This window comes from Macadamia integrifolia, chromosome 4 (genome assembly GCF_013358625.1).
Source record: "Macadamia integrifolia cultivar HAES 741 chromosome 4, SCU_Mint_v3, whole genome shotgun sequence".
In the NCBI taxonomy this organism is placed as follows: Eukaryota; Viridiplantae; Streptophyta; class Magnoliopsida; order Proteales; family Proteaceae; genus Macadamia; species Macadamia integrifolia.
Genome location: NC_056560.1, coordinates 17,893,807 through 17,903,159, shown reverse-complemented (window position 1 = coordinate 17,903,159; position 9,353 = coordinate 17,893,807). Strand labels below are relative to the sequence as shown.

The window sequence follows — 9,353 nt, the reverse complement described above, 5'->3', positions numbered from 1 at the left end:
ATGCACGTGTAAAAATTATCTATGACCAATCACAACCTAAGTTGGAAGGACTAATTATATTGAATTATGTCTTTACTAGTATGTAGCAAAGGCACATGAAATGCTCATTTAATGCTTATTACTGAAATTTTACATCTAATAAGTCTATTGAAATTCAATTTTTTTTTATTGACGTTATATGTTTTATTTACAATGTAATAAAATTACACCTAACTTCTTGAGGCCACTGCACGAGAGTTTCTATCTCAGACTGATCCGGTCTTGTGTAAGCGGTATCACAGTGATTCCAGGGATTAGTCGGGTCAAAGATTCGGACACCCTGGATATAAAAAAAAAAAAGTAATAAAATTTGAAAGATTTACATAAAAGAAAGGATTGTGAGACAATCAAAAGAAGTGTCAATATTAGTGGGCCATCAAGCCAATCACTTTCAATACATATTAGGATATGCTCCTTGAATAATACATGCAATCCATACAAGTACATAAGGAATATCTGTTTTGTTAACCATGCAAAAAATTATAAATAAATAAATATATGCAGCTGCATTAGTTGCATGCATTAACAATTAATATTTATTGTACCAAAAAAATAAATTTATATATTATTTATAGAGTAAAAAAATATATATATATGCTGATGTTCAGAGTTTATTTTCCTAAAATAGAAAATGTACATACAAAATAAAATGATTGTCTAATTTAAGAAGCTAATATGTCTATTGATTATATCTGAACTGCGGAAATTTATTTTGCATTTGCATGTCTAGGAAGTCCTTTCTAAAAGTCCACCGTTGTGAACCACATAGGTAGATATATATGTCAATTTTGATCATTAGATAGAGTGGATATGATCTTGTTTAGTCATGCCTCAAATTTGACACTCAAATTCAATTAAATACCCTCCCATATGTATTTCATACGTGCCTAAAGTACTCCAATCACTATTGTGCACTCTCACAGCCTTGATTCTTAAAACTTTTTCTTCCTATGTTTAAAAAAAAAAAATAGATAAACTATTTATATAATGAGGATTACTAGCACTGATGTATAAGAAAATAACAGACTAGGCGCAAAATTACTCCCCAATGAAATAAAAAATCTCATTCATATTGATGCTCTTGCAATCACTCTCATTGACCCTTGGAATAGTGCAGGGGTCATGCAATGAGGTACCGATCTCTTGTCTTTCATTTTTTTATATCACCGACCTATGTCTTAGATGTCCCACAAACTAATGTCCCACTTGTAAAACATCTCTTATAGATGTTTTATTGAATCTTACATAAGACACAAGAACCCTATGCATTAACTTCTTTGTGTAACCTAAACCCATTCTAACCTCTGCTCCCGAACAGCAAGTGTCCTTAGAGTTATATTACATAATATTATTAGATGGTTTATCACTATTATCTTCAATGAAGTATTCCACCATTAGATATGGAATAGAGAAGCACTTTTTTTGTTATTATTAGTAAAGGTATTAGATATTATTTCATGGTAAAAGTTTCTATCCATGACCGTGCATGTATATGACCGGCATTAAGTGCAATCAGATGAGCACAAATGCTTATACGAAATGACATAAATGCTCCTCCCCTCCTATTTCATTGAGTCAATGGGAGAATATCCTGTACACGAATACCTTCCCTTATTTCATTAAAGAAGAGGAAGAAAAAAAATGCCTCCTAAACTCTAGGCTCAAATGAATAAAAAGTCTAGTCCAATCTATCTAAGTATAAAAAGTCAAGGGAAGTGTGGATTGCAAACATCACCCAACACTATAGAAGAACCCTCTTTCAACTGCTCAATTTCTTTAGCTTTCTTCAATTGTTTGGGCTTTGTTGGTGGATTCTTTGCCACCTTGGATTGAAAGTTCAGTTACTTTACTTTAGTTTGTTTATTATGAATTTGGTATGGTATAGTGACTCTAGTGTCGAATCTAATAAAAAAAAAAAAAAAATTTGTTTGGCCCACCCCAATGCCTGAGACACACTGTACCTTAACCTAAAAAAAATTCTTTCCAGCAAAATTTGAAAAATCAAATTCTATCTGACATTAATAATAAATCTGTAGAATAAGTATAAGAAGGAAATCCAGTGAGACTTATAATTCCCCTCACATGCAGAGTTTTGGGAAAAACTTTTCTCCACCGTTTGTTAAGCAACAGCTAAATCAAGACTGTCGAAAACTTCTCCAAATCTTTCATATCATATTCAGGAAGAAGTGGTTAGGGATGCTCAAGATAGAGTCATAGACCCCGGTATCAGTTTTGTTAGTGACTGTTGAGCACCTTTACTGATGACAATGCCGAAGCTGAGAGTATTAGCTCTTCAGTTTTTTCATGTATTGAATTCCAAATTTTTTTAAATATTGTCATATCTCCTTCTATCTAAGGAATAAGTTTCAGAATGCATTTCTCCAGAAAATGATGTTAGGCCACTTGATGTTTTTTTTTAATAATTCAACATATGATTGTGTCTAAATTAAAAGTTTGACGGACGGCCAGCCAATCCATATGGTCGCTTATGAGATACTCAAAATCAACATTGACCCCTTTATTAATTTGACAATTAAAATTGTATATGAGATATGGTGAATCAAATTGGTAAGATAAGACACAAAATTTGACAACTGACAATCCAAAGTGTACTTTGCCCATTCACTGTTTGAATCACCAAGGTCAGCCTTCACTGTGGCTCAAAAAAATGGTCTCACCCTCTCTCTCTCTCTCTCTCTCAATGGAGCTGCTTAAATAATTTTTATTTCCTAAAAATATGGAGCACCTAAAAATATTATTTATATAAATGTAGCTAATGAAAATCGAATTAAAATATTAGTTATTAGTAGTAGAGCATATACTTTAACTACTTGCTTCATTTGTGTGTGTATATATATATCCACCTCTCCATGTGTGGGTGTAGGTCGTAGGGTAAACTAGGTCTTATATCATCACATTTTCATCATTAATATTCACTATATGAGTTCGAACAATAATTTTTTTTAATAGATTTATTAGGTATCCAAACTTAGTATTCACTATGAGTTTTAACAATAAACTTCCGACCTCGAAGTTGATAAAAAATCTCTATCAATCAGGCCTTGAAGAGCAGCGGTGGTTAGTTGGCACAAGAGATTAATTATTGGGAATGCACTAAAAACTAATATTATGAAAGGTTAGTATCCCAAATTTAACATTAATTATTAGAAAGTCAACTGTATATGATTGCTGCTTTGGTACACCAACCGTAGATATAATCAGTGTATCTAGTAGTAACTAATTGTATAGTAGAACATCTTAATTAATACAATTATTAGTTAGTAGTAGGTATTAGAGATTCTTGGGTCCATTAGAAGCTATATATACCTAGCTGATTGCTTGAAAAATTAATCTATAACTCTCTCTCTCTCTCTCGCTCTATATATATATATATATATATATAACCATTTATCATTAAGGCTTAAAATGAAATGCCAACTCGTTTCCCGATTAAAATATTCTTACAACATTAAACTATTAGCTAAAATGTCCTAATGGAATTATTTATATATCAAAAGAGCTTTATTTTAATTTGAAGCTCGCTTTTCCCCTCCCCCTCCCCACCCAACCCCCTCCCAAAGAAATGTTGAGAGAGAGAGAGAGAAAGAGAAATATATTAAAAGGGATGAAGATATGCAGTCTAGGCATTCTCCTTTCCCATAGTAAATGAAATCACAATATGTGTTATCAGAATTTATATTTTATAAGGGTATTTATCTTGGGAATAGGATTTGTAAGAAAGAGATCTCCATCAATATATAGTATGTATTTCGTACTTGTTGGCAATTTCATTTAAGGAAGAGAGAACGCTATCAGGTCGCGTGGGCACCCTGCATCATCACGGGGCCAATGAAAGCATACACCGCTTTGACATCCAATTGGAGGTGAACTAGTCATTTTGCAACCCTTATGTCTAGGTGCAAGAGTTCGCGATCGGATACTATTCTTTTCTCCTTTAATTTATTACCTGTTTCACTTAACAAGCGAATCCATAGGATTTTATATATCTCGCAATCGCTAATATTACAAGGTATGCCCCACTCTCATGATGTTCATTCATGTTTTCAATAATTAGGCTTTAGATTAACCTGATGTTCTTAAGGAGTCTGATCAATTCCGTACCTTTTGAAGTATTCTGCAATTGAAAAAATTATAAGTCCGTTTACCAAAAAAAAATTTATGAGTCCCACTCATAAGAGTAAAACATATTGGTGATCATAATCATCAATGGAGAGTTTTCTCTTAGCTTTCATCATCTTAGGCATTCTCTATGATGAGAGATACGACTGTTAATTTTGGTAAAACTGTGTATGTTTTCATTGTAGAGATGTGAATTTATACATGAGATGATAACATACATCAACGACCACATAATATTATTATTATTACTATTATTTAGACAAAGAAAAGAAAACCAACTAAGAATACAAATAAAATGCTCTACATCATCTACATACATCTTCAAAAGTGATCAATCTCATTTGCTTTCCCTTGCTTGCCAAGCTAGATTGAGAGCAAACCCCATAACCCCAATGTCTACAACTCTTAAGTACAAACCAATAACAATAATAACTAGAACAATTTAACCATTATCAATTAAATGGGATCGACTATATGGATCCATGAAAGGGTAAAATAAAAGGAAACATAAAGTAAGAAAAAAGGGGGAAATAAAAGAATATGAAAGAAAAATAAAGAAACAAAGAAGCACCACAGGGCCATGCATTCCACCTACAATCAGTCGCGTGGATCTTTGCCCTTTAAATAGCTATCTCTGTTTGAGATCATATTAGAATCAAGATCTAATTCTTATATATCTTTTCTTATAATATCCTCTATGATCATTTTAGGCATACCCCTATCTCGATCTTTTTGCTCATTCCACAACTTTATTACAAAGGTTATAAATCTTTTAGTTTCCCCCTCCCCCTAAGTTGAATATTTTCCTCCTCCTTCGACACAAAGAGGTTCTATCCTACCACTTGTGATTTATTTGATGTTTGTGGTATAGTTCAATCAAACTATACGAAGTCAATATGAAAGACAAAAATACAAATTTGAAAATCAGCCCCCTCCCATAAAGAAGAAACGAAATATAATTAACTTGAATTCGGGACAACTATTCGAAATCTTAGAGGAACATTGGATCTGTTCTTATGTCTTCTTTTTGTGAAAAAAAGATCAATTGAAATGGATGATTTCTTCAAAGAACAATGAGATGAGACAATTATTCAATTAAAAGATATTGGGGAAAAAAAAAAGATTATTTAAAGATAGATTAGTTTGGGAGACATTTGACTGGGTTTGGGACTCTCTGCTGCACTGTAAATTAATTGGACTTGGACTTGGACTTGTGTCACGGGCCCAAAGGATCAGAGTCCACGATTAAAAAGTCCACCTAAAAAATTCAGTTCTCTAAAAAAAAACGATTTTATAATGATCACATGATCTTTTAACCGGCTGATCAATTGTTTATTTTATAGTATTTTTGACCTTCTTATAGACGCAATAAGAAATTAAATATTGACAGTTGTGGCCATTAGGTCAAGCTGATATGTCACTTAGGCAGCCCTAGCTGAGACCCATCATCAAATGGTATAGGACCCTATCCGTCAAAAATCATTATAGTCCACTTATTGATGTCCAGTCAAAGACTCAAACTACCAGAGAATTAGATTTTATGTTCAAAACTGAGTTTTCTCCTCCACCCTAGCCTCAATCAAGATTGGATTAAGAAAGAGTATTACACGTTCATATAAAAAGATGGGAGTTAACAATGATATTCAATATTTCAAGAGCAACCATGGTGAAGAAAACTTTCACCTTATCTCTATGTGTTTCACTTATATTTAACATTTTTGGGAGAGAATTTCTTTTACCGAGGAAAACTCCTACCCATGTAAGGTGATTATTAGTACTTTTGCTTTCCTTCCCTTCCCTTATTTGTTGGAGGTCTAAAATATCTTTCACAATTTCCTGCGGACACCCATCCAAGGCCAGTGATGACTATCGTGAAAGAATTCCTCGACCGTAACTTGATGAAAACGCAGTCCCATTTTAAAAGTGTAAATACAAAGCTGTTTTCATGGGCATCTAAATATGTGTGTGTGTGTGAGAGAGAGAGAGAGAGAGAGAGAGAGAGAGAGAGAGAGAGAGAGAGGACCTCAATCAAGTAATCTCAATTCTCAAACCCCCATATGGGATAATGGGACATTTGTAACTGGGCTAATTTTTGGGTCCACAGCCAGGCCCATAATTTTCTATCATTGTTAGCATTCAAGCCTGGGACCCCAAAAACTTGAGCCTGAGTCTGCCCTTCCAAAATTGGGCTGGGCTTCAATCAACCCATTCATAGGAAAACTGATGGACGATTAAATTTAAGGCACAAGGATGAATGTGTGGAAAAACCTAGTTGTCCATGCGAAAGGCTAGACGAGGATCCTTTTTTTATGATTTATTATGCCACATGGACAAACTCTATTTGGACTGAAACTTGACATGTAATATTTGAATAGGTACCTTGAGGACTAGGTATCTATCCATACAACATTTAGTGAAGTATTGTCTACATGACATAGTGAAGAAACCTTTCCCTTTATAGTCCATTTTGAGCCACATGGAAAGCCTACTTGGTGAATTGAATTGTGAAATCACATGTCTACTTTTGTAACCTATCTTGACCATATGATTCACATTTTTTCATTGTCGATGGAAATATATCGCACCTTGTGGCTTCGAAATAGATGAGAAGCTTTTTTGTGTTTGGTTTTCCCTACAAAAGACTGTCCCAGACACCAAACCATGTATAGGATGCCTCTCCTTTTAACTAATTCCATAGAAGATCACTTCCTCTGTGGATGCTGCCAGCCATTCAATGCTGGCTGGCTGCAGTGGAGAGGATCCAGGTCCCTAACAACCACCCTCCAAGAGAAGGAGATCAAGTAGGTTTTATCTGCTTACTAGCGAGGAAGAGAAGCCATATCCAGAACTAGGAAGATCAATTATAGAAGATTATTCTCCAATTGATTGCCCCAACCATGATCAAGTTAATGGGTCTCCAGCCCCCGTCCAACATCGCGAGCCATCAACCCAATCCATTGTCAATCTAAACAATGAAACGTGAAATTAATTAATTAATAAATTAAAATGACAAGAGGGCGGACAGTTTGTCATGTGAAGCAAGAGTTAAGGCCGGGTATATTTGTCCCTCCCAGGTTTTATAGTGGTGGAAGTCTTTCTTTTTTCACAAGAGGTTGGGGTGGGAGACATTCAGCCTTACGCCAAAGCCAAACAAAGAAGAATACTCATGTATTCTAATTAATCAATCCAATCTGTTTTGGGGTGATTAGAAATAAAGTTTAAGATAAGAGAGTATCAGTAAATATAGACTAAATATAGGAGAGTAATTATCCCTTGGGCAAACCATAATCAATCATAAGGAACTGCTGCAAGAATTGAAAGAAGACAATTATAAAGGAAAGAGGATGGGCACACTGCTTTCCATCTTGCCTCTTTCATCTTCCTCTTGGAAAAGTCACCCCTACCCCTCTCATCCCAACCCTCAATTGGTTGAACCGCTAGTACCAATAAAGCTAGCCGCGTGCCCAATTTCTTCTTGAATAGAAAATAACTATTAAAAAAAAATCCCCATTAAAAAAAAAAAATTTAAATAAAAGTAACTTTTTTTTTCCCAAAAAAATGATTGAAGAAGAGATAAATTAATCTAAACCTAATCTCTTTCAGCCTTAACCCTGTGTGTGTTGTCTTGATTGTGTTTTATGAGTTCGATCATTTCCTCATTCAATCAAGTGGATGAGTCTGGGTCCAAACAAAAGCATCGTGGCTTAGTTTTTCTTTTCTTTTTTGCCCACCATTAGAAAGAAGCTTAGGGGGAAGATTGAAAACGGGCATCGACGATGGGCCGGGAAGATCCGGCTGTGGTTGTCCAGCAAAGTTGCTTCTAATTGGTGGTGATGAGCTTCCGGCACCACCAAGAACCTCGCCCTGCACGGCACTACCAATATCATCGTCATCTTCCAACGGCAACCGGTCGTACGTCACGTTCGAGAACGTGGCAGCAAATACCATAACCGGACCCGCTGCAACAAGTTCAACCCACCCTTTCCGCCACTACTTGTCCCTGACCACCAGCCAGGTAGACCGTCAGCCCAGTTAAAGCCGGCGATGCCGGACCGGGTAGGAAGTCCCGGTCAATGTCAGTAACTCAAAGTGGCCGTGCATTACAAGCACTGCATCAGGCGGCGCCGCCGGCTGCCGCAGTGTAACTTTCGTTACGGCTCAGCTTCCGCTGAGCACAATGACTCCTCGCTGACGTCTCCTGGAGAACTGGGCTAAGGTTTGTGCTACGTCAGCGCTTCCTTCCACCAACATGATCTCGCTTCGAAGATCGTTTGGTTTGTTTCTGGAACCGGGTGGGTGGCCACCTGGGACGCCGAGCTGTGGAACTCGCCCAGTCCCCCAACTGTGTGCCAGACATGAAAATCTAAGAAGAGATAGACAAGAAAGGAGGTACAGCAGCGAAGGAAGAGAAGAACTGACTATCATATTGGGTTCTTTGTGGGTTTTTTCTTTGTTATCTATGTGATGGTGGCTTTGGGTGGGGGTTGGGTGGGGAAAAAAATCGTCTTCAATTCCGATCTCGTACAATTCCATGAAATACCACCTTCAGGGGTGACACGTGTATTAATACCAATGCAATGGTCCAGGTCTGATTTAAATGTATTTTCACTGATTTAATGTTTTATTAGTTGTACCAGATCTGGGCCATTGTATTGGTATCAATACACGTGTCACAGCCTGAAAGTAATATTGCACAGAATTGTACGAGATCGGAATTACAGACGTTTTCAAACCGATTGGGTGGTGGTGGGGGAGGTGAGTTTTTTAAGGAAAAAACCTTATTTTATTAAAGAAGAAGAAAAAACAAAATGCCTCCAAGATTCCAGACTCAGATGAATAAAAATTCAAGGGACCTGTTGGCTTGTGTGATCAGTGCACTAGCGTTCAGGTCAATGGAAGGATGTGTGGAAGCATTTTTAGTACATGGGGTAAGGATAATATGATCTTTTTGCACCTATATATGTCTGAATATAGAGCCATATAAATGAGCAAATACAATCTAACTAAGGATTTATAAATAATAATAATAAGTAGAATATAACTAGGGAAGTATGGATTGTAAATATCACCCAACCTCTATAGAAGAATCCTCTTCTAAGTTCCAACTGCTCAATTTCTTTAGCTTTTTCAATTATTTGGGCTTTTGTTGGGTGGATTGAATTTTTTTTTTTTTT

The 9,353-nt window shown here is 36.0% G+C and overlaps 1 pseudogene; it reads right to left on the bottom strand.

Annotated features, from left to right (window-relative positions):
* Window positions 1–7,839: 7,839 nt before the first annotated feature.
* Window positions 7,840–9,353, bottom strand: part of LOC122076296 — a 5,052-nt pseudogene continuing 3,538 nt past the window's right edge.